This window comes from Struthio camelus, chromosome 10, assembly GCF_040807025.1.
Source record: "Struthio camelus isolate bStrCam1 chromosome 10, bStrCam1.hap1, whole genome shotgun sequence".
In the NCBI taxonomy this organism is placed as follows: domain Eukaryota; kingdom Metazoa; phylum Chordata; class Aves; order Struthioniformes; family Struthionidae; genus Struthio; species Struthio camelus.
This window is the reverse complement of record NC_090951.1, coordinates 21863192-21883944: the sequence shown is the minus strand read 5'-3', so window position 1 is coordinate 21883944 and position 20753 is coordinate 21863192. Positions and strand designations below refer to the sequence as shown.

The 20753-nt window shown below is 45.4% G+C and overlaps 1 protein-coding gene across 2 annotated transcripts in view; it reads right to left on the bottom strand.

Annotated features, from left to right (window-relative positions):
* GNAO1 (G protein subunit alpha o1) overlaps window positions 1–20753 on the bottom strand; it is a 166858-nt gene that overhangs the window by 79158 nt on the left and 66947 nt on the right. The gene's annotated exons all lie outside the window — the stretch shown is intronic.

Sequence of the window (20753 nt, the reverse complement as noted above, 5' to 3'; positions counted from 1 at the left end):
GAAAAGGCTAGTTTGCCAAATGAGTAACACCGAGTTATCTGTTTCAGCTGGAGCTGCTCCAGCGCTTTTGGCATTTCTAGCGCTTGTAGACACTGCAAGGAATATTTAAGGAGGCAAAAAGTAATTTGCGCGCTTTGGAATTTGGCCAAGGCACTGCTGTAAATGCTTCTCCGCTCTTGCGAAAAAGGGCCGTGAGCCCTTGAAAGGTCGCGGGCGCTCGGCTGCTCAGTTTTACACCTCTCAAGCAGAGCCCCCTCATACGGAGGGGAAAAGGCTGGCACTGAGGTGGGGAAGGATGCTGTGCGCTAAGCGGCCCTGCATTCCTCCTCCGAAGCTGTCTTTCCTCTCCGGAAAGGCTGTCTGAGAGCGCTCTCCTTCCTGCGCTGATCCTGGCCTGGCCTGAGTCACCGGGTGCGATGGCAGCCCCAGGCGCTGGCGTTTCGAATGACACCAGTCTCTTGGTTTATCTGATGCACTGGCTTTCCGGGGAGGAGGGCACAGCCAAGCTGCGGGGAAACCTCAGCGCTCCCACAGCCCCAGGCAAAAGAAATACGTATGTGGCCGATCTCCACCACCAGCTATTGAGCTTGTCCTGGAGGTACCTGCAGGGCCGTTCTAGGCAATGGCTAAACCTCTTGGTAAACCTCTCGTGGCTCACGCCGAACCCACTGTCATAGTAACCTGCGACTGAACTACTCTGCAGCATCGTGGGATTGTGTCTTTGGCGATCGTGACCCACTGAGAGCGGTGGCTTCCCACCACGATGCGGAAGTGGCGCAACAGCAGGAGGCCAAGTGGGGACACGGCCCATGTTCCCCTTCCATCACAGCCCACCGTCTCTGCGTTTCAGCAGAGCCCAAGGAGGCCTATGTTTTGGCTCGTTCCTTAATCCCCATGCAAAAGCTCTTCTCCTCCTTGGCTGGACTAATAATTGTCTGGTGGCATCTATGGCTAACGCTCTGCTGAAGCCCTGTGAGATGCGGTCTGCCTGCCTTCCTCTAGAGACTCAGACAACGCATGCCACTATTTGCACTGTGTTTGGGTGATATTTTATCTCTAGCTCAACCTCACCACACCTCAGCTTTTTTTCCCCTCCCCTTCTTTCTTCATTTCTGTAAAAAGCTGCATAAAAACCCTCCAACGTTAGGGGCTTGATGTACAACCAGCTGGAAAAAAAAAAAAAGACGTGCAACCTAAACCAACAAACTCTCCATTCCACCCCGCCAGGCCAGCCTGATGGACTCATAATTTAATAAGCTTTTTCATTTTAATGCTAACTGTCCTTATCCCCCAAACGGGGTAATGAGCACTGGCAGGAATTTCTGGGTTCATAAATATTTCCCTGCTGCTGCGAACAGGCTGTTTTTCCCTTTCTCATGATTGCGTTAAGATGGCTGCTCTGCCAGCTCGCCATGTAAATTTAATAGCGTTCCAAAACCTCCGTCCTACATAAATATGAATGTGTTTCATCTAAGAGGAACGTGTTACTGGAGGAGCTGCGTTGTTAAATCATTCCAGAGGTTATTGTTTGAGGTGCTCACGGTCAACAGTGTCTTGGCTAATACGGCTCAAAAAAAGTGGAGGGAGGGGAGAAAAAATGAGTGGGGATCATGGAAACCTCTTTAAATGAAGGCTCTTATGCACTGAGATCAACAAGCTCTAAAGAGGGCATTGCCATCCGGCGGGTTTGGCCCCGTGAGGCTAGGCCAGCTGCAAGCAGCTCTGCAAATCATTCACTGGCAATTGCTTTCTTGCTGCTGTCCCGACTTATTTACACTCCAAAAGATTTTTGAAGTGTGCTTATTTAGGGAAGATGAATCCAGAGGCTTGGGAAGGGGAGCGGAGCTTTCTAAAGGAGCCTGGCCCCACCACGATCTGATTCGTTTCACTCATTAACCCGTCCACACGAAGAAGAGCCGGCGAGCGCGCTAAGTGCTTATGCATTATGCATTAGCCCTGCCGTGTCATGAAATTCTGATTTGATCGAGGCTGGAGGTTAAAAGGCATTTCTGCACTTTTCTTTAATCCTAGGTGTCTCATTGGAAGACAGACTGATGCTGGGGGTGGAGGGGGGGGGGGAACTGGGGGAATTAGAGCTCTACTACTCAGCCACCAATTGCCGCAAGTGAAAGTGGAAAGAGCTTCGTGAAGCATGTGTGTTCCCCTGGCATCTATTCAAGCACTGTATGTTAACTTCTCGTACTAAATTCAAGCAGTTCAACCCTCTTTTAGTAAATTCCCTACTTCCTCTAAGCAGTTGTGTGCAATCGGTACGTGAAAGTAGCCAAATCTTCATCTTCAATCCTGTTAAGAAATGAGCTGCAATTCTAGGAACTGCAAGGATTTTGGAGAGGGCACAAGATCCAAAAAGAGATCTTGCACAGACCCTTTACTTCCTTACCAAGCTTGTGAAACAGCAGCTGAGAGAGCTCTGAACTTCTGGGCTGTTTTCAGTCATTTAATTGACGACGCAACTGAACATATCTACATCTCTGTCCTTCCCTCCTATCTTTACTGATTCATCTATTCCCCAAGCAAATGTTTAAAATGAATTTGCTTTCTCTGCACCTGCAAATTGCAGAAAGCAAATGAACTGCAGGCGCAAGTGCTGTATTTTAAGATGTCAGTCCAATCTTTGGGAGGGCATAATTAGGCAGATGTTTGTCTGCCCATAATTAGCTGGGTTGATACTACGTTTAGCTATATGGGAAGACAGTAAAAGCATCTTCTAGGTGCACGTGCCCAACAAACAGTAACCCTTGCTCGCATTTCTGAGACACCTATAATGAGCATCATTGTCCCAGTTCTGGTACAATGCCTCTGAGACTGACTTTCAACTTGATTGACAGGCAATAGCTGCATTTTAGGCTTGACTCTGCCCTCATTCACACTAGCATAAAGCAAGAGTGAACTCAGCGGAGACGTCAGTCTCAGAAGATAAATGTAAGTCAGAACAGACGTATGTGATCTGTACAGAGACACGTGATGAAACGTCGGCTTGTTTGCACACTTCCTGGATCTGAGCTGGTAACTGCAAAGGATAACCCTACTTAGCCACGCGCTGCAGCGGCCGATGCAGAAACACTTGTTGCTTTGCCTGCACCTGTCCAGGTCTCTTGAGTTATCAAGAGATGACAATCTCATGTCATTTTGCTTGTGATCAAGCTCCAGACAACAAGTGATTATTTTCTTGTTTGCTCCTCCATGTTGGAGGATGCTGTTCCAGCACCTTGTAACACCAAAGGGTTAGGACCTGTCTTGCTTCCACTTAAGTTTAGCTGCATATATTATTAATGCAAAATGCTTAGTCCCAGTGCACTCTGCTGCTATTGAAAAGGTGCCTTTGACACCACCTGGCCCTTCCACAATGTGGCTCTAGGGCAGAGAATATTTGTTTTTAAGATGTCTTTCATTGATCAGTCTTCAGAGTTTTGTTTTCTGACAACAGGTTTTCAAATTCAGATACTTCTCATGCGTTGCAACATGGCAAAGCTATTAAAATGCAATTCAATTTTGGTCTCATTGTTGATCAGTCAAGTGGGAATTCTGACTTAATCAAACTTTAATGTTTTCCTTGTAAAATTCAGAAAATCAGTAATTGGTCTGATAATTGAATTTTCAGATCATGTATCAAAGGAATAATGCCATGCATGGGCTAAGCAGCAGCCTGCCTCTGGAAGACCGAGCTGGCGAAATGGAAAATTCTACAGAATTTAGATCAAGATCTCCATACACTGCTCTAGAGCTAAGAATAGAGCATATTATTTACATCGTCAAAGGAAATGGCTGAAATCACAGCAGTCTTCAGAGAATAAAGATGCTCAGACAGTTATGCACAAGAATCATGTTCATGGAGCTGAAAAGGAAAGCTACTGAAATCTCAGCAGAGGCGTTTGGGTCCCAATGGGCCCAGCAGGCCAGATGACATTTCAGGCAGAAGAGAAACTGCAGGCTTTTCCCTACTGGAAATTCAAGGTATCTTCTGAGTACCCAAGAAGATAGCAGGGAGTAACTTGGCTGTTGCAGAGATGTCCTGCGCTCCACTGGGTGGGTCCCCACTATGCAGAAGTCCTGCCTGATGCACTTGTCCCATGTTTCTGTGATAGAGAGCTTTATTTCAGAGATTCATTTAGCTTCCCATTGAGTTATTCTCCAGAAAATGAGATAAAACAGCTGATAGGAAAAATTCAAAACATCCCTTTAATTAAAAATAAAATAAAATAAAGGCCTTATAGCCATAGCGCATCACTTTGTTTTCCTGAAGTTCAAATATTCTAAGAACGGCGCCCCACTCTCCTGGGACTATGACAGCAACGCTCAGGCTTTCTGGTACTACAGATGCTTTCATGTGCAGGAGCATTTCTTGAAGTACAATAAACGCCTGCTTTTAGATCTTGCTTCATTATTTTTCTCTTTTCTCAACTATGTTTCTTGTCTCTTCACTGACTTTTTCCACCTTCCTGTCTTGTTCACCATCTCTCTAAAGGTGAACGTCTCCAACCCTGGGAAGTATTTAGACAAGAGGAGGTCCTGTTTCCTCCTGGGTCTGTCAAAGCCAACAGGATGGTTGTGTTTCTTCTCTGTGGCATGACAAGCAGAAGTTATACTTGTTTTTACAAAACAAATGTGCCAACAGATTTTGGCTGGTTGGTTGTCTCCATGCCTCATTTAGATAGTATTAAATCCTCTCACTTAAGTAATACCAAATGTTTTCATTACTGTAATGACAAAATATCCTCTTTTAATTTTTTCCTTTCATTTTAATTTTCCTCTCACATCCACACACCAGACAGCATTGCTACTTGATATGTAGCAAAAATGAAGGCATTCTGTTCAGCTTTTCACTGTCAAAAATTCCAGCAGAATCAATTTCCCTGCAAACTGGAATTTTGAGAAAGCTGCATTTTTAGATAGAAAATTGCTTCCAGTGAAATAAATAAACCGGATACAGCGCATGTGCTGGCATTAGCTCAGCTCTTTCCATCTAGAGGAAGGGGAGTTGTTTTTAAATTCATTCACTTGGATGTGCAGGAAAAAAAAAAAAAGGCTCTGATTTGTTTTGATAATTAAAAACTCCAAAAATGTCAGTTACTGATATTTCCTGTCCATCATGCAGAACGTCTTCTTGTAAAACAGCAACAAGAAGGAAAGTTTATCCTCGAACAGTGCCAGAAGAGCATGAAACTGGCTACCCCCAGCTGCAAGTGCAGCTTGCCGTTGCTTGGCCTTGTTGTCCATTCCCACACTGAGCACAGTTGGTATGTCAAGGTAAAAGGATTACAGAGCATTGTGGATACATTCACCTGCAGATCCATAAATGCCTCCATTTCCCATAGGTAACTATTCATTAATAGCTCCTTCTGCTATGCTAAGATCCATCAGGCAACTCTGGCTGACATCATGCATTTAATACCGACAAGTATCTCAGCTTCTCTGGCACCGAGGGTGAAGAACCAAGCCTACCACTTGTGCAATTTTGCTGCGGGGGTTAAGCAGCAATCCCTGCCTGCATCTGTCAGGATTTTAACAGTGGTGCCACCTAGCATGTCACTGAAAAGAAAGCCAGTTCCACGTTCCTCCTTCAGAGATCAGAATGGTGCCTTGCATGATATGAACAACAGATTGAGTGCAGCCACAGATTCAGGTGATAGGCATCAGTCTCTCACCATCTGCTACATGCATGTGTGCACATTAAAGGCCAGGCAGGTCTAATGATTCCAAGTTTTTAAAACAATTGCCCATATTTTCCTGTTATTTCCCTGGAATACACTAGGTTTAATTTCACTGGAGTTGCTCCTGTTCTGCACTGCTGGGAGTGACGGTCAACTGAGTCCTCTGAAACCATTTTATTCCACAAGATAGTTTTTCTGAGGGCAGCACAAGTTCTTTCTTTTTGAGAAAACTCCAGGAGATTAATCTCCCCACCTCTGTTGCTTCAAAAACGACCAAGAAGCAGTATCAATGTTGGCTTCTTTTCTAAGGCAACTCTGGGAGATGTTGTGTTGTCACTCCGAGAGTCTGTCTAAGCTTATTATTAATTTTTCCAAACTAGACAAATGCCTACAGTCTTAAACAGCTTAGTCAATGAGAGAAAGGACTCAAAGAAACGCATTTAAAGTGTGGGGCAAAATGGAAGGACTTTACAGTGGTTTAACAGACACAGCTTCCACAAAGAGGGAGAGCCAAGGTAGAAGGTGCAGGGCCAGGAGAGCTCTGAGGTTGCTCGGGTTTCCCGGTAACTCTTGGGGCCAGGCTTTGCGGGGGCAGACGGGGTACTCGCGTAGATCTGAGGCATATGTAGGGTGGTGGAGAGGTTGGCAGCCCTTTCTTCTCAAAAGCGTTGATGGAAATCTAGCCTAAGAGACAGTTTCAAAAGGGAGATGAAAGCTACTGAAAAGTGGGTGGTTTGGAGGTGATGAAGAAGTGGTGGAGGGAAAGGGTGCTCCCAGCAGCACATTACTTTCTAGTGTGATGTGTGTAACATCGCACTCCGGGCAACAGCAGAGATATATCTGTACCCAGAGCCAGCTCTTCCCCCGTGCACTTCACACAGCAGCGATGCTTTTGCAGGAAAACGTCAGGGGAATACATTGCTGTGATGGTCTAAGTTGTATTCGTTCTTCATGCATTCCTGTGGCACCTGCCTGATAAAGATGAATCCTCCTAACTTACTAGGTAGTGGGTATTTGGGGAATACTCTCTGGATGTATCTCCCCAGGGCACACCTGCTCCGGGAACACAGGCTGCTTGTGCCTCGTGTGAATACAGGAGTCCCATAAAAAGAAAGTACCACCCCCGCTTTCCAGCACCCTGTAACCTTACTAGAAGGAATAGCATATTTTTGTGGTGGAGAAGGTAGATGAACAAGGATTAACAAATCAGACAGCCAACTTCCTATCCCAGCACCGACAGGGCAGCATTAGCAGGTCGGACAGAGAGGGTGAGATTTAGGAATGGCATCTTTGAGCAAGTCCACATCAGGGTCGCTTAGGCTGAGGCAGCAGGCCTTGTTCTCCTGAACAATAACAGCTGCAGCTAGTTTCTGCCTAAAGATGGCCTTCCAAGTATTTTGGGCCCAGATTTATCAGCAAACTCTTCCTCAGGTGATTACGCAGCCAGTGCTACTCACCTGCTAATGATCTTCTGCTAATGAGCGGTTAGCCGAGCCACATAAATGGAGAGATTGGTGCACTATGAAAGTTTTTGCTCTGGGGAATTTAGGGAAGGCAGATGCTGGAAAGCTGAGCAAGTGTTGGGGAAGGCTTGGAGTAAGTACACCTCTCTCTTGCCGTCTCTGTTAACTTAAGTGCTCTATGTACTCAAGATGATAAGTCATGTTCAAATGCAGCAATTAGGGCTTCTATTAGAAAATCCATACTCCACTTCAAGAAGTTTCTGGCAAGCAATAATGTGAGATTAGCAGACTACAGAAGGGCTCTGAAGCTACTGGTAGCTGAGTTATTTTCTTTAAGATGGGGTTGTTGATAGGCAATCAAGTTAAAGGGCTACAGCTCTATTTCCCTTCCTTCTCTTTTAACCCTCTTAAGCTCTACATGCAAGAGGGCCTTTGAAATAATCATCTGTCTAAACTTAGGCAGGGGAAAAAAAACACCTATTTGTAAGGGCTACATAAGCTATCTGCCATCAGTCACTTTTCTCTGCAAATTAACTATTCTTTTCTAGCCAGCTGTTTGCCTGGAGGCAACAAACACATGCTTCACCTCAGAAACAGCTCCAGTAACTCCTCCACATACATCAAGAGGTGGCGTATTAAAGAGCAGACAGACCTTCCCTCAAGAGAAAAACCTGTATTTGTTTCCTGAGAAGCAGAGGATGCTTTACACATGTGAGTGACTGCTTAATCTTCTACTTATTGATGGCTGCAAGTACAAACTTGTTTCCTGGTTGGATAGCTGTGCCTTCAGTTTCAATCATCATGCAAGGGCTGTTATCCATCCTGTTTTCCTTGTAGTTGATATTTAAAGGGTTGGTTATTTCCCTGGCTGCTAGGATATGAAGTGATCAGCTGTGCTGGGCTTTGTGCCTCCTCTTGGAGCAGAGCAGGACCAAGGTCAAGGCTTTGAGGCTAACAAATTTTAAGCCTTAGATGTTTTTCCTTTAGAGAGAAATAATTTCCATTGCCTTCCCAGTCAAACCTTTTCTGGGCTCTGGCTCAACTGTTTGGGTGTTGCAGTGATGTGAGGTGTACCTAAGATTTTTAGGGTTCCTGTAACTGAAAGCAATCATAAGCTGAGATATGGGAGAGGGAACTTTAGGAAGTGTTAAGTCTGGGCCTTAGTACTACTGTTTTTAAAGTTCTTAAAGAAAAGGAAAATGGCAAACTTTGCATGTTGGACCCTTGTGAATTCCCTCAGAGTTTGACTTCTGAACACCTTTTATTTCTCTTTGAAGCCAGTTTTTGTGCTTGGTTATACTGTTAAGTCCTTGCATTGTGTACCTGCAATTTCTCTGTTCACCTTGTAGAAATTCTCAGCTGTCAGGCTATGTTGCAAGGTGTTACTGCTTTGATAAAAAGCTGTTCAACAACTTTTTAGCCAGATCTAGACAAAAAAGTTGAAGTCAATCAAATGACCCTGTGGTGTCCAAGGGTGACCAATGATAGGTGCTTAGGGAAGTGTGTAAGAAATGGGAGACCCAACTCTGTGCCTTAACTTAAGGCTTTGCTACAGAATGAAACCCCTTTTTTCCCCTCAGTTAAGCTTAATTGCACAAAACACTTAAAGCTTTCATGCTTGCTCAGTGGCAGCTCTAACACTGATTGATTCAAAACTTAAATGCTTCCTGGCCCCTCCAGTGTTACAAAAGCCCGTAGGTTTGGAATCCCTGTATCAGAAGTTTCCAGCTGGCTAACTATAAAAGCATGTGACTTCTCACATCTGCTAGGCTGCTTTCTTTCTAATGTCTCTGTATCAACAATGTAAGGCTTAAAGACTTGTTAGTTTTAAGTTACTGGAAGGCAGAAGTTGTTCTGAAATGTACAGAGAAAGTTCATGGCTCCACACTGATCTGAATTATGACTCTGCATGTGTAAGGACTACATACAAAATTAACTTTAAGGTCAAGTTCAAAGATGGAAAATTCCAGTATTACGAGAAGTGAATTGAAATAGTTTAGAAAGTATCTGGAACTAGAGTCTTAGTTAACACGTGCCCAGCTTTTTCAACAGTGGGAAAGTCTTAGAATGGGCAAATATTGCAACAGCCTCAGGTGCTCTAGAGCAGTCCAGATGCTGAGACCAGGATAAAGGGGAATATCAACAGGTTGTTACCCAAGAGGTCCATGAGGCCTGTGAAGGCTGCTCACCACATCTCTTGTCACATAAAGATATGAAGGTGAAAGGATGCCGTGGTTTGGAGTACAAGCATATCTCCTAGTGTACTACTGAAGCTTTCAGCATGTTGGGCATGCCAGTTCTTGATTTGGGTGTTCTGAGTCTGGCATTCCATTTCAGACAGATGAGTTTGATAATGTTAGCGGGGACTGTGTAGACCACCAGCACAGAGTGTTTCATGAAATCACTTATGTGGACAGAAGGTGCCATGCTTTGGTCTTTCAAACCTGTTTGAACTTTCCAAGCTCTTATAAGATGGGTAGAAGTCATGAGCTGGGAGGACAAAAGACAGATGAGGATTATAAGCACAGGACAAATCTGAGTTGAATACTTTCTTGCTTCTGGAGTTGTCTTTAGTGTGAGGCGTGCAGACTTTGCTCTTTCGGGGTCTTGCTGTCCCTGTCAGCCTGGCGTAAGCTCAAATGAAAGCTAAAGAATATTTCTTGCAATGCAGTTTTTTCCCTGATCCTATCCCATAGGATGTCACTGGTATCAGCCATGGATAGCTAATATAGTCATGAGTATAAGTGCTCAAATGAAGTTCGGGGTAAAGGAAGCAAAACTGATGGTAGATGGGAATGGCCATTGGATACTTGAACTGCTTGATATGGGAAGAAAACAGCCCAGGAATGCAGAAGAGAAGCTACAGGACAGGTAGGGGAAAGAAATAGCAAAGGAGGTTTATTCTCTACTTGCACATGTGCATGGCATTAGGAGAAAACATAGAATTTGAGATTGTTTAATGCACTAATGGCTACGGGTGAGGCTGTCACCTCATGTAGATCATCTTATTCAACAAAAAAAATCTCCCTGGGTAACTGTTCACAAAATGCTCAGCTTCTTTCTATTGTTTTTTGCTGCAAAAGTTGCTTTCCACAAGAGTGAAAACTGATGTATATGACTTGAAAATGTGAAAGTTCTCTAACAATCAAAGCAGACCCATGTTTTCCTGAGAAGTATGCTATTTTTCAAAATCTTTTGGAGGAAAAAAATCCATGGTTAGGCAAAAATGCATTTAAACAGCAGTTTGCTTGGCATCATTATTACAAATATGAAAACATTTTGAGGACTTCTTTTATGTGCTGAATATTTCATTCAGTCCTGCAGAGCAGTGGCTCCCTAAACCTTCAGTGATCCGAGCTCTGTGTTTGAGGCTCTAATTTGCTGTTGCCATGACATTGTTAATGTCTGAATTGCTTTTTTTAAACACTACTCCTTTTTTTCAGCCTCTTGCAGAGGCATTCTGAAATAGTGGGCATGAGCTGATCTCATGGAACAGCCTGTGTGTCCTCAAAAATAACAGAACAGTGTTCATTTTTACAAGCAAGCCCTGATGGATGATAGCTTTTAAACTGGAGAAACCACAGTGAAACCATCTGATACAGCTGAAATAATTTTGGCTGTGGGGTGTGTGTGTGTGTGGGGGAAGACTATTTAGTCCATTTGGTTTTATTTAACAGTGACATTCAGGAAAGAATGTACTAAATAAGCAAAACTGATTGTTCTCTTATGCCTAGTTGGGCTTCTGGAGCGGGTTAAGTGTATAGAATAACATTAAATTGCTTAGCAGTGAGTTTATTAACATACTTGTTTCCCAGATCCATTTGGGAATGGAGAGATCCTTGTCAAGGGCAACCTAAGCAGAATAGCACTGATTCCTTAGGTGAATGCTTTTTGCAGGACTTGGATGTTCCTTTGTGGGATAATACCTTCCAATCGCCTGGCTTCTTAATAGTACACCAGCCTTTACTGCTCATGGATTTAGAAGAGGACTTTTAGTTATTCTAAGGAATAGCTCTTCTTGGCTCATCTTCCCTGGGGTTCGATTCTTTCCCCTTCTCAGCCAGCCTGGATGTGCCCATCCTGCAGCACTTCTCCTTTGAGACTTGTACAGCAGCAAACTATCCTATTATCCAGATGGGGAGATGGAGCTAACCAGGAGCAGGGAGATGGAGCCCAGTCTCTCTGCTGTGCTCTCAAGTGGGGCAGATCTCTAGAACCTTCTGGTCCCAAACCTAAAGTGATTTATCTGAGGTCACCCACTTTTGGTGGCAGAATGGCCACAGCAGAGTCGAAGGCTAGTGAACAGCCCTGAGCTGTGCAGTTCCTCTCAACGCATCCAATAGTAGTTCTAGCCCCTGTCCCAGGATAAGCCTGAACTCCACTGCAAGGGTATTTGAACACTGGAATCATTTTTGCCATTGGGATATATCTTCTGGGTACCAAGGCTAGAAAAGAGGAAGATGTTTAAAAAGTGTCAAAACTTAGGGAGAAAAAAATTAAAAAAGCTTGATAAAATGAACAGAATGTTCTCTAAAGACACCATCAGGCTTGTAGGTGACACTTTAGCAGCTGTCACAGTGCAGAGGTACTGCTGCCTTTTCTGAAGATGAGAGGGTGATTATGGAGCTCAGGGAGCTGGCCTTGGGTGTTGCACTGAAACTCTCCTGCCCTGCTGGCACCCCAGAAGGGATGGATCCTGTGACCCTGGCAGATCCCACGCTTGAGAGCAAAGCTGTGTTGTGTTGTAATGTGGTAGGATGTGTGTGAGTGTGGTGATGTCACTTCATGGCATTGATTTATCTTCTGGCATATCAATCAGAGGCTGGGATCAGCTGCTGCCAAGTGCTTGCTCTTGTAAGAGAAAAAGGTTCAATTGGTGTCCTGGCCATGTGTGGCTGGGGTCTTTTGAATTCAGCCTCTGTGCTGGAGTCTCCTGGGTTCCACCCCAGGTGATGCCCAACTGTGTGGGCAAAGACTTCATGAGTGGGGCTTTTCAAGTCAGTGATGTTATTGTCATTCAATGGGAAGAATGGGTCTGCAAGTGTTAGCTCTTTTAGGGCCATACAGAGGGCAAAGTGCTACTTAACCCATAATGGCGCCAAATATTTCCTTGCTTCAGCTCAGTTTTTATGGGTATATTTGAAAATAAATAGTGCTCTCAGAGCACACTAACAATGACATCTGAGTGTTTCCAGGAACCTACACTATAAAAATGTCCACTGCTGTAAGGAGCTGAGATTGACATCTCAGATAACAAACAAATGCTTTTGATTTTCTTTCTGTGCCAAGGAACACTGATATTGTCTGTCTCCTGGGCATTCTTCAATGTACCTCATTAGGCCATTATGAAATGTTGCTGTTATTTGGTTGTAAAGTAGCAAAACAAGCTTCGGGGCCAGGCTGACTTCAGCAGAGCAAGTTGGGTTTCAGCAGGCTAAGGATCGCAGAGGACTGGGGAGGTGGGGGGGGGAAATGCTTGTGCTATCAGGCTGCAGCAGGGAGGGCTGGTGGGGGGGGTTGAGGGGGAGAGGCAACTCCCTTGCAATGTCTCCTTGTTTCCTCTTCTAACGGCTCAGCTAAGGAAGGTCCTAACTCCAGGGGGTTTATTCTCCTTAATATAGAAACTTGGCAAGACAAATTCTGCTGGGCTACCACAGATCTGCAGGGTTTGAAAGGCTTCAGGCTGGAGGTGGAAGCAAAGGAAGGTGCAGAGCACTTTTTTAGAAACAGGTTTCTTTTAAATTAGAGCTCTTGGGCTAAACAGTTAACTGAGAACAGCTGCCTAAAAATACCACAGGGATATGGTGTTTCTTTACTCTAAGAGAATACCAGGGAAATTTTATTTTCAGTAAACACTTTGTAAAAGAGCATACCAAAACACCATTTTACAACACCTATGTAAAATATACATAGGAACATTTACTGCAGTTAATTTTGCTGGTGCATTTAGCAACCCTTTGGTGTTCACAATTTAGTTGGGCTTTTAAGGGGCTAACTCTGATATCTGATCTGTGCAGACAAGGTGAGCAATTTGTGCACATGTTTGAGAACATACAAAAATCTGCTCACACCTTTTCTGCAATTATTCAAGCTGATGTGTTAATGGGTAGTGCCTAATCCTGCTCCTTGCTGATGCAGTGGGTGTTTGCTTGACTGCATCAGCCCAGTAACTCTCAAGATCTTTCCCTCTATAATGAATAGTCTTCAAGTTCAAGTGATGAAGCCCCACTTCCATTTTTAGATTTGAATGTCAGCCACAAACTTTGATGTAGATTGCACTGGAGATCTACCAAATATGGACTCTTGAAAACTCAGCCCTTTTGGAAAAGGTCAAAAATGACTGAGAATATAAGAACTTTCCTAGCCTGGCAAGCTGACACTGAGTTGCCATGCTTTGGAATAAGTAACCCTTGACTTTTGACAGACTCTTAAAGGTGACTTTTAGTCCTGGACTTTCAGATGTTATGTTGGGATGTTACCATGTGAACTCGCATCAGCTTTAAGGGCAAGTTAAAGCTGCACATAATAGCAGGCTTCAAAGTCTTGAAGAGTTCTCCCTCCGTGACAAAGTTGATGCAAAACTTCAAAATATGGTGGTGGAGCAAATTAGAATGGAGTGAAATAGTGGAATTATTACATCTAATTTAAAAGCACTGAGTTACATACTGTTTTAGTTATAGACACAAGAGCTGAACAGACCAATGGAAAGTTCCTTTGCATCACCAGATTTCAAGAAGCAATATTTTAGAGTTGACTCTCACCAGAAACCAGAGCTTTTCAAGGTCTTCCTGCCTCAAAACCTGGAAGGCTGTTTGAGGTAGCAGTGATTAGGGCTTCTCTAGTTCCATACGCAAGAATCAAGTCTTTCAGCATCTTATGTTTTCTTCTGGGGGCAGATTGGTGGTTGTTAATGACATTTTTTTAAAGCTTATAATTGAAGATGTGCTGCTTTCACCGAGAGCATCTCCCAATCTACATCACATCCTAGCAGACAGGGATCCCTCTTAGAGAGCTGCCAAATAAAGATGGGGGAGCTGCAAAATGTAGACAGCTCATGGAGCAGGTGCTCTGTTCATCAGGGGCACGGCTCACTGAGTAGGTGGCCTGTCCCCTTGCAGTGCTGGGGCCCAGAATGGCAATTTGAGGACTGAGGATAGTCACCTCAGGACCTGGCTGGCTCCTGTTACGCTGTACTGATGTACGAAGGAGGAAAGCTCACTTCCTCCAGGATGCTGTGGCAACATGCAGGTGCAAAGGACTTGGCCCTTCCCTTTTGGCACCGCTATCTGCTTGAGGAGTCCTGTTTTCCAGTGATGCTGGGAGTCTCTGTGTTCCTGTCTAGGGCCCTGAGGGCGTTTCTGTGAGACACTGATTTTGTTTGACATTTAATTAACTGCTTTTTGTTTTTAATTGTTACTTATTCACCAATTAAAGCACCTTGTTGCCATGGCACCAGAAGGAAGTCAATATGAGAATGTGAACATTGTAACATGTCTGTTTTTCCCCAGACACTCCAGTGGTAAAAATATCTGAGCCTACTTTACTCCCTCATTACTGAGTGGCTCTGATGTCAGGCTGTCCATGCTGTGAGGGTTGTAGGACCCTTTTGTTTTGACTTGGTATCAGGGAGTGAGTGCACAAGCAGCATTGTTGGGGTTTCTTTCCTGACAGCTCACCTTCTGGGATGGAAAAGGCAGCATAACCCCAGGTAAAATAGCCTCAGGCAGTATATTTGGGGCGGGGCGGAAAAAGGGCTTTTGGCTTTTGACCATGCTCTAAAAGAAGCATTGCCTGCAAAGCATGCATGTCCAGGGCATTTTGGCAGAGAGTGTTATGGTGTTGCAGCCCCTCTGTGGAGAGGCACTGCGGTGTTTTGAAGCCCTGGGATGAAGGCTGCATGGTGAAGATGCTCCTTGGGAGCCATCTTCCCTCTTGGGCTGCTCCCTGCCATGTTGAGTGTTGTATCTATAGAGGCAGAGCCTGCTCTTGGAAACAAGCCTTTCCTAGTGATATGTTGGTGCCTTTTGCCCTAGCCCTGTTTACTTCTGCCAGTCCTAGTCAGCAGCTCACCCTGCAGATGAAGGGAATAGCTCTTCACAGAGCTAGGAGAGTGCCTACAGATCTGCCCTTCTGAAAAACCTTTTTGCTGTTGCAGAGATGCTAATTCTGTTGCTTGATATCCTATTTAGCATTCAGCTAAAACCTACTGCCCCTTCTTTCAAGAAAGCTGGAAACAACTATCTAAGCAGCTTTGCTGGTGGTCCTGCATATGAAATCAGGTCTCCTTTCCTCATAGAAATAAAGCCCATCAGGGGCTTTATTTCTGACTGCTTCTAGAATACACCTGCTCAGATTTAGGTCCTAGGCACTGCTTCAGATGCCCTGGATTTATAGTTCTAGTTTTGCGTGTGCACCAAGGTGCTGGCAGTTCAGCTTATTGTTTCACAGGATGTCCTGATGTCTGGTTCAAATCTAGCTATGCCTTATCGTAACCCACAGTGGAGGCCAAGAGCTGAGTCTCTTGTGGCTCCTACATACTTGAGTAGACCACAGTCTAGTATGTGATGTGGTTTCTTTCACCCTGTCTGTGTTCTGCCCTCTACTAGAACATCAAAGGAAAGAACTGGGTTTGATGGAGTTGGGTGGGGCAGGGATAAACATTTCACTGGAAAGTTTTCTGATTTCTGTGGAACCTCTTTGACAGCAGTCGAATAGTAACCTGATCAATAACCTCTGGCCACTGGGACTGGGTCTGAACCAGGAATTGCATAAACAGTGTGAAGGGAAATCCCATTTTTCTGGCTCAAGGAAATTGGTGGACTAATTCTTCCTGATCTCAAGCAGCACCCTGCCACTTCTCACAGAAAAGGGCTGCTGGGGAGAACATAGTTGACATCTGGAAGTTAACTTGCAGAAAGCTCATGCTCTGCAGTGGGCTCAGCCCCTGACCTTGGTTCTGTTCCTTGCTAAAGGCTTATTAGCATTGCAACAAATTCCTGGGGGTATCTTGAAGGATTTCAGGGCAAGTTAGATGATGTTGGTGTGAAGTGATACCTTCCCCACCAGCCCTTGCTGTTTCTTTGCTGCCTGCTCTTCCTGGGCAAAGTTCATGGCAAAGGAGAAAAGGGATGTGGCGGAATAGCCTGTGCGGCCCCTCAATCCCTCATGCTCTTAGATGGGCAAATGAAGCTGAAAATGCATGTTGACAAGAAGCATGACCTGACAACTGGGGTCTTGCCTGCCCAGCATTTTAGGGGACTGAGGATCAGTGGTGGGAAGGCTGCTTGCAGCACAGAGCTGCTGCTGTCTCTGTGAATTACTATTTGCAGCTCTGTCCTGATCTATCTTCTTTCTAATAAATGTATTGGCTGATAACGCTTTCTGGTTTGGAATGGGCAGGGCATGGCTGACTCCCTGGCCTGGCCAAGCAGTGGTGCTGTGGGCAGGGACACCCAGGGAAGCGCGTGGGCAGCGGCACTGCCAGCTTGGGGGTGTGGGCTGCCTGGGGGATGCTGAAGATGGCAATGCCTGAGCAGGGCTGGACTTGTGCACCCTCCAGCCCCTTTACAAATGGGGAGAGGGGAGCTGGAAAAGGGATGCCTGCCTGAGAGATGGCTTTTAAGGTGATTCAGTGTGGCAAAATGTCTGTGCAGGCAGACTGCAGTGGTGAAACAAGCCTCTTTCCTCTCCTCTACAGAGGAGTGTAGTTTGGGCCTATTCCTCTCGGTCTCTGACACCTTGTGGACTGATAGCTCCTTGGTTCCTGGCCTTGACACTCAGGGCGCTCATGTCGGGGGGGGATAGGCTTTGTCCTACCATTACATGACTCAGTGCTTTAGGGTTGAGATTTTCCTATGTGCATGCATTTCTTTCTTTGTGTCCCAAGCAAAAAAAATTGGATGCTAGTCTTAGTCCACAATGACCTGAAGAGCATTTGAGCCAAAGGCTCTGTTCTGAGGAGCCTTGTGTGCTACTACAGATTGTCCTATAGGCTCCCCAAGGATTTTCCTCTTGGAGAGGAAGTTGAAGAAACGAGGATTTTTGCCTACTCACTCATCACAAGACTGGTCTGAATTTGACTTATGGTTTACTGCAATGCTGAGTATGGACTTTTCAGTCTTGGTATGTTTTTGCCTCTGAATTAAACAAGCCTGCAATAGCAGCACACATCCCCCAACCTCAGACAGCAGTTCTACACCAATGCAGCTTTCTGGGTAAAGGATCTCACTAGTAAGAGCAAGGGAAGACACCTGCATGATACTAAGAGAAGCACAACTTGCGCTTGCTTACAAAAACCTGTGTGGCTTGAGGGGCTGGCTGCAAGGGGCACGAAGTGAAGCTGTAGCAGAACAAAAGCCTGTTTAAGACTCAAACAAGGACAGCACAAATGACCATGTAGAAAACTTTGCATGCCTCGTGCCAGGGGAATTTGGCAAGAGAAAACCCTTCCTAAGCTTATGCTATCAAAAACATTAATTAAGGAGAATAAAGGCTGGTGGAAAAATGGCTTAAAGATCTCTGGATGAGATGCTAATGCCCTGTGAACTAGGGACAGAGGGAGGTCACTTCTTGCCAGAGGAAGAACACCATGTAGCAGCCATTTGACAACATGCTACAGATGAGGCCAGAAGCAAACAATGCATAATCCAACAACACCTGGGGAGAATTCAGTGCATAAACAACAATTATTAAAAGCTGAAATTTGGAGAGGAAAACCTAGCTTAAGATTTCCTTGTTTCTGATGTACACGAATGTCCCATTGCCTCTCCAGATAGGTTGTGTTGCCAAAAATGTGTATTGCAATAAAGAAAAAAATACACAAATGCAGTGAAATGAAGAAAGGGGGAAGGGGGTGAGACCTGGTTCTCACTTGGAAGAATCTAATTCATAACCTTCATATACAGAACACAATCATACTGGCTGGACAGTGACTACTGGGATCTCCCTTTTCCTCAGACTTTTCCATTGCTGCTGTGGATATTGTCTACCAGCAATAAAAGCTCTCACTTTAAACAAAACTGCGTAAAATTGGCAAGTGACTCCATTCCCCTGGTCTCAGAAAATGCTCACCACTACTAGTGAGGTGAAATGCCAACTGGTTGGGCTGTCTGGAGGACAACCATCACTAACTGGAGCATGCTAAGTCTACTGTGGGAGTTTCTACTGCCAGCCTCATGCACGTGTGACTTGATTCTCCTTTTCATGACCTTGGTGTAAATTGAGAGCGATTCCCCTGCAATCAGGGGAGCTGATGCTGCCTTATGCCAGTCTGGGGAAATGAAGGGTTAATTATAAGTGGCTGACCTAAGGCAACTATTTCTTACAGGGGAAAGTATCTAGCAACAGTCATGCCATCAATACAGATATATGCTGCAAACCAGAAACTCCTACAACCCTGAAAACTGAAGAGCACAGCAGAAAGAAGGAAATTTGTTTAAACCCTGTGGGTGATGTTTGCTCTGGCTTTAACACACTCCCAGCATCAGCTCCTGAGTGGGTTTTGACACTTTGGAGGGATATGCTGCATCGCCTGCAATGATTCTGGGGTGATGTGCTGAAGCTGCAGATCTTTGCTGTGAAAGGATAAGGTGTCCTGAGGCCCCCAGGGACTATCTATCAAAAAAACTCAACTGGACAGACTGATTCATGTTTTCTGAGACTTCTGCTCAATTTCTACCCTGTCTTTGATCACGAGGTTAAACATTGCCACATTGGAAAATGATGCTGTTTCACAGCAGCTCTGTTTCTAATCTTCATCTTGAGCTTGAGTCTTTCCTTCCTTGGTCTTAAACATTGGAAACTCAATGAGGAGGACTGTTGCTCCAGCTTCCCTTCTGTCACCCGCGCAGAGGTAAATCCAGGTGACCAGCAAAAATGTTGTCTGTGAGATCAGGATTTCCGAGTCTCCTTTCAGTAGTGCTGGTATTAATTGTCCCTGAAGCAATGCATGTTAAAATGGCTCTCTGTGATCCATGGTAGCTAGCTGGGGTTGTGTGTGATGGGGCTGAGGGTTCTCAAGCTCACCTGGAAAGGGGCTCAGGAGACTTGGCAGAGGTGTGTGGGACAGGACCACTCAGCACCAGCCTGGCCTTGCGCTGCGTCTGTCCTGGCGTGGGTGGATTGTGCCTTTTGGAGCAGGCTGCATATGGCTGCCCTGGGTAAGGCTGTTCCCTTCTATAAGGTTAGGAATCTTCATGCTTCAGTTGGTAGATGAGGCTTATGTCAAAGCAGTAATAATAGCTGTTAAGTGAGTTCCCATATGGCACCTTTAATCAGTTATTACCAATGTACACAATACTGATTAATAGCCTCAGTAAAACTCGTGTTCAGGTAATAAACTTCTCATGTGTGGCAGATCCTCTGTTTCCTGTCATCTACTATCCCTGTGATTAATGCAGTGCAAGGGAAATGTTCGAGGTACTATCATCTCACTGCGTCTTTTCTCTGGGGAAAGCAGACATCTCCTTAGTGGCTGTACCAGCTTCTTCCCCCTGCTGAGTTATTGGAGCTACAAGCAGCAGCTGCTCGCTTTGGAGGGACATGTTTCCCCTTAAGGAGGAACAGGGTGGCATGGGGCTTGGATGCAGTGTATGCACACTTTAATTTTCTGCATGCTCAAGGGCAGAGTATTGGCTAGGAGCTGCTGTCTCTTTGCCTCAACAGCTCAGCAAAATTTCCCTTTTGGAAGGATGAGACTTCACAGCCACAGGCCATGAAATGGCTTTTCCATTCCAGTCTGTTCACCTGTCTGGGCTAATTTCAGAGTGAGAATGGATTGGGCTGTCAGAGATGCCACCCAGCCAGGGCTGAAAGAGCAGGCACCCGACAGGCTGATTGAGAAACTGGTTCTGCAGAGTCCAAGGTGGCCATGTCAGCTGCCCAGCTGCTGGGGGCCAACAGCGGAGACCTCTGCAACTGAGACATGCAGAGGCTACGCATGCCAGTAGAAGCAAGGGATGCAGGCAGGGCTTCGTTTCTGGAACTTTTCCCCCCAAGTCAGGACCTCAAGGAGAGGATGTGCAGCCTGCAGAGATGCAAGGAGCATAGTCTACTTGGGGACATGGATTTTTTTTGCAACCTGCTTTTGGTGGAACAAGGAGAGAAGGTGGGCATGCGCTGGAGGGAAGAGGGGTGATGCAATGAGAGGTCAGTGGAGAACGGTGCTGCATCCAGGCTCTAGATGTGGAATGCGCAGGCAAGGGCTTTGGTGAAATGTTGTAGTTTGTAATTTTGGAAAAGCTGCCCCTCAGGGGGCCAGTCACCATGGGGGTCAGGCTTCCTTGGGATCTGATGCCCTTGCAAGGGCACCTGATGTCATGTGTTAAGTCTCTATGGGGGTTGAATTGCTTTCTGGTCTGTGATGAGAGCGGACCAGTTTGAGAATATTGTATCTGTAGCTCAGCTGAAACAGGCAGTTGCAGCAGGTGCTGGGGACTAATGGGGGATGTAACAAGGTGCCTCTGCAGCCTCCTTTGCCCATGCCCTGTGGTAGTACATACAGGAGCAGACATGGGTTGGACACCTGGGATTACTGAGGGAGGCAGCCAGTGCCACCAGCTCTCCTCTCCTGTGTGCTGGGTGCAGCAAGGCTGCCTTCCCTGGCTCTCCCTCCTCCCTG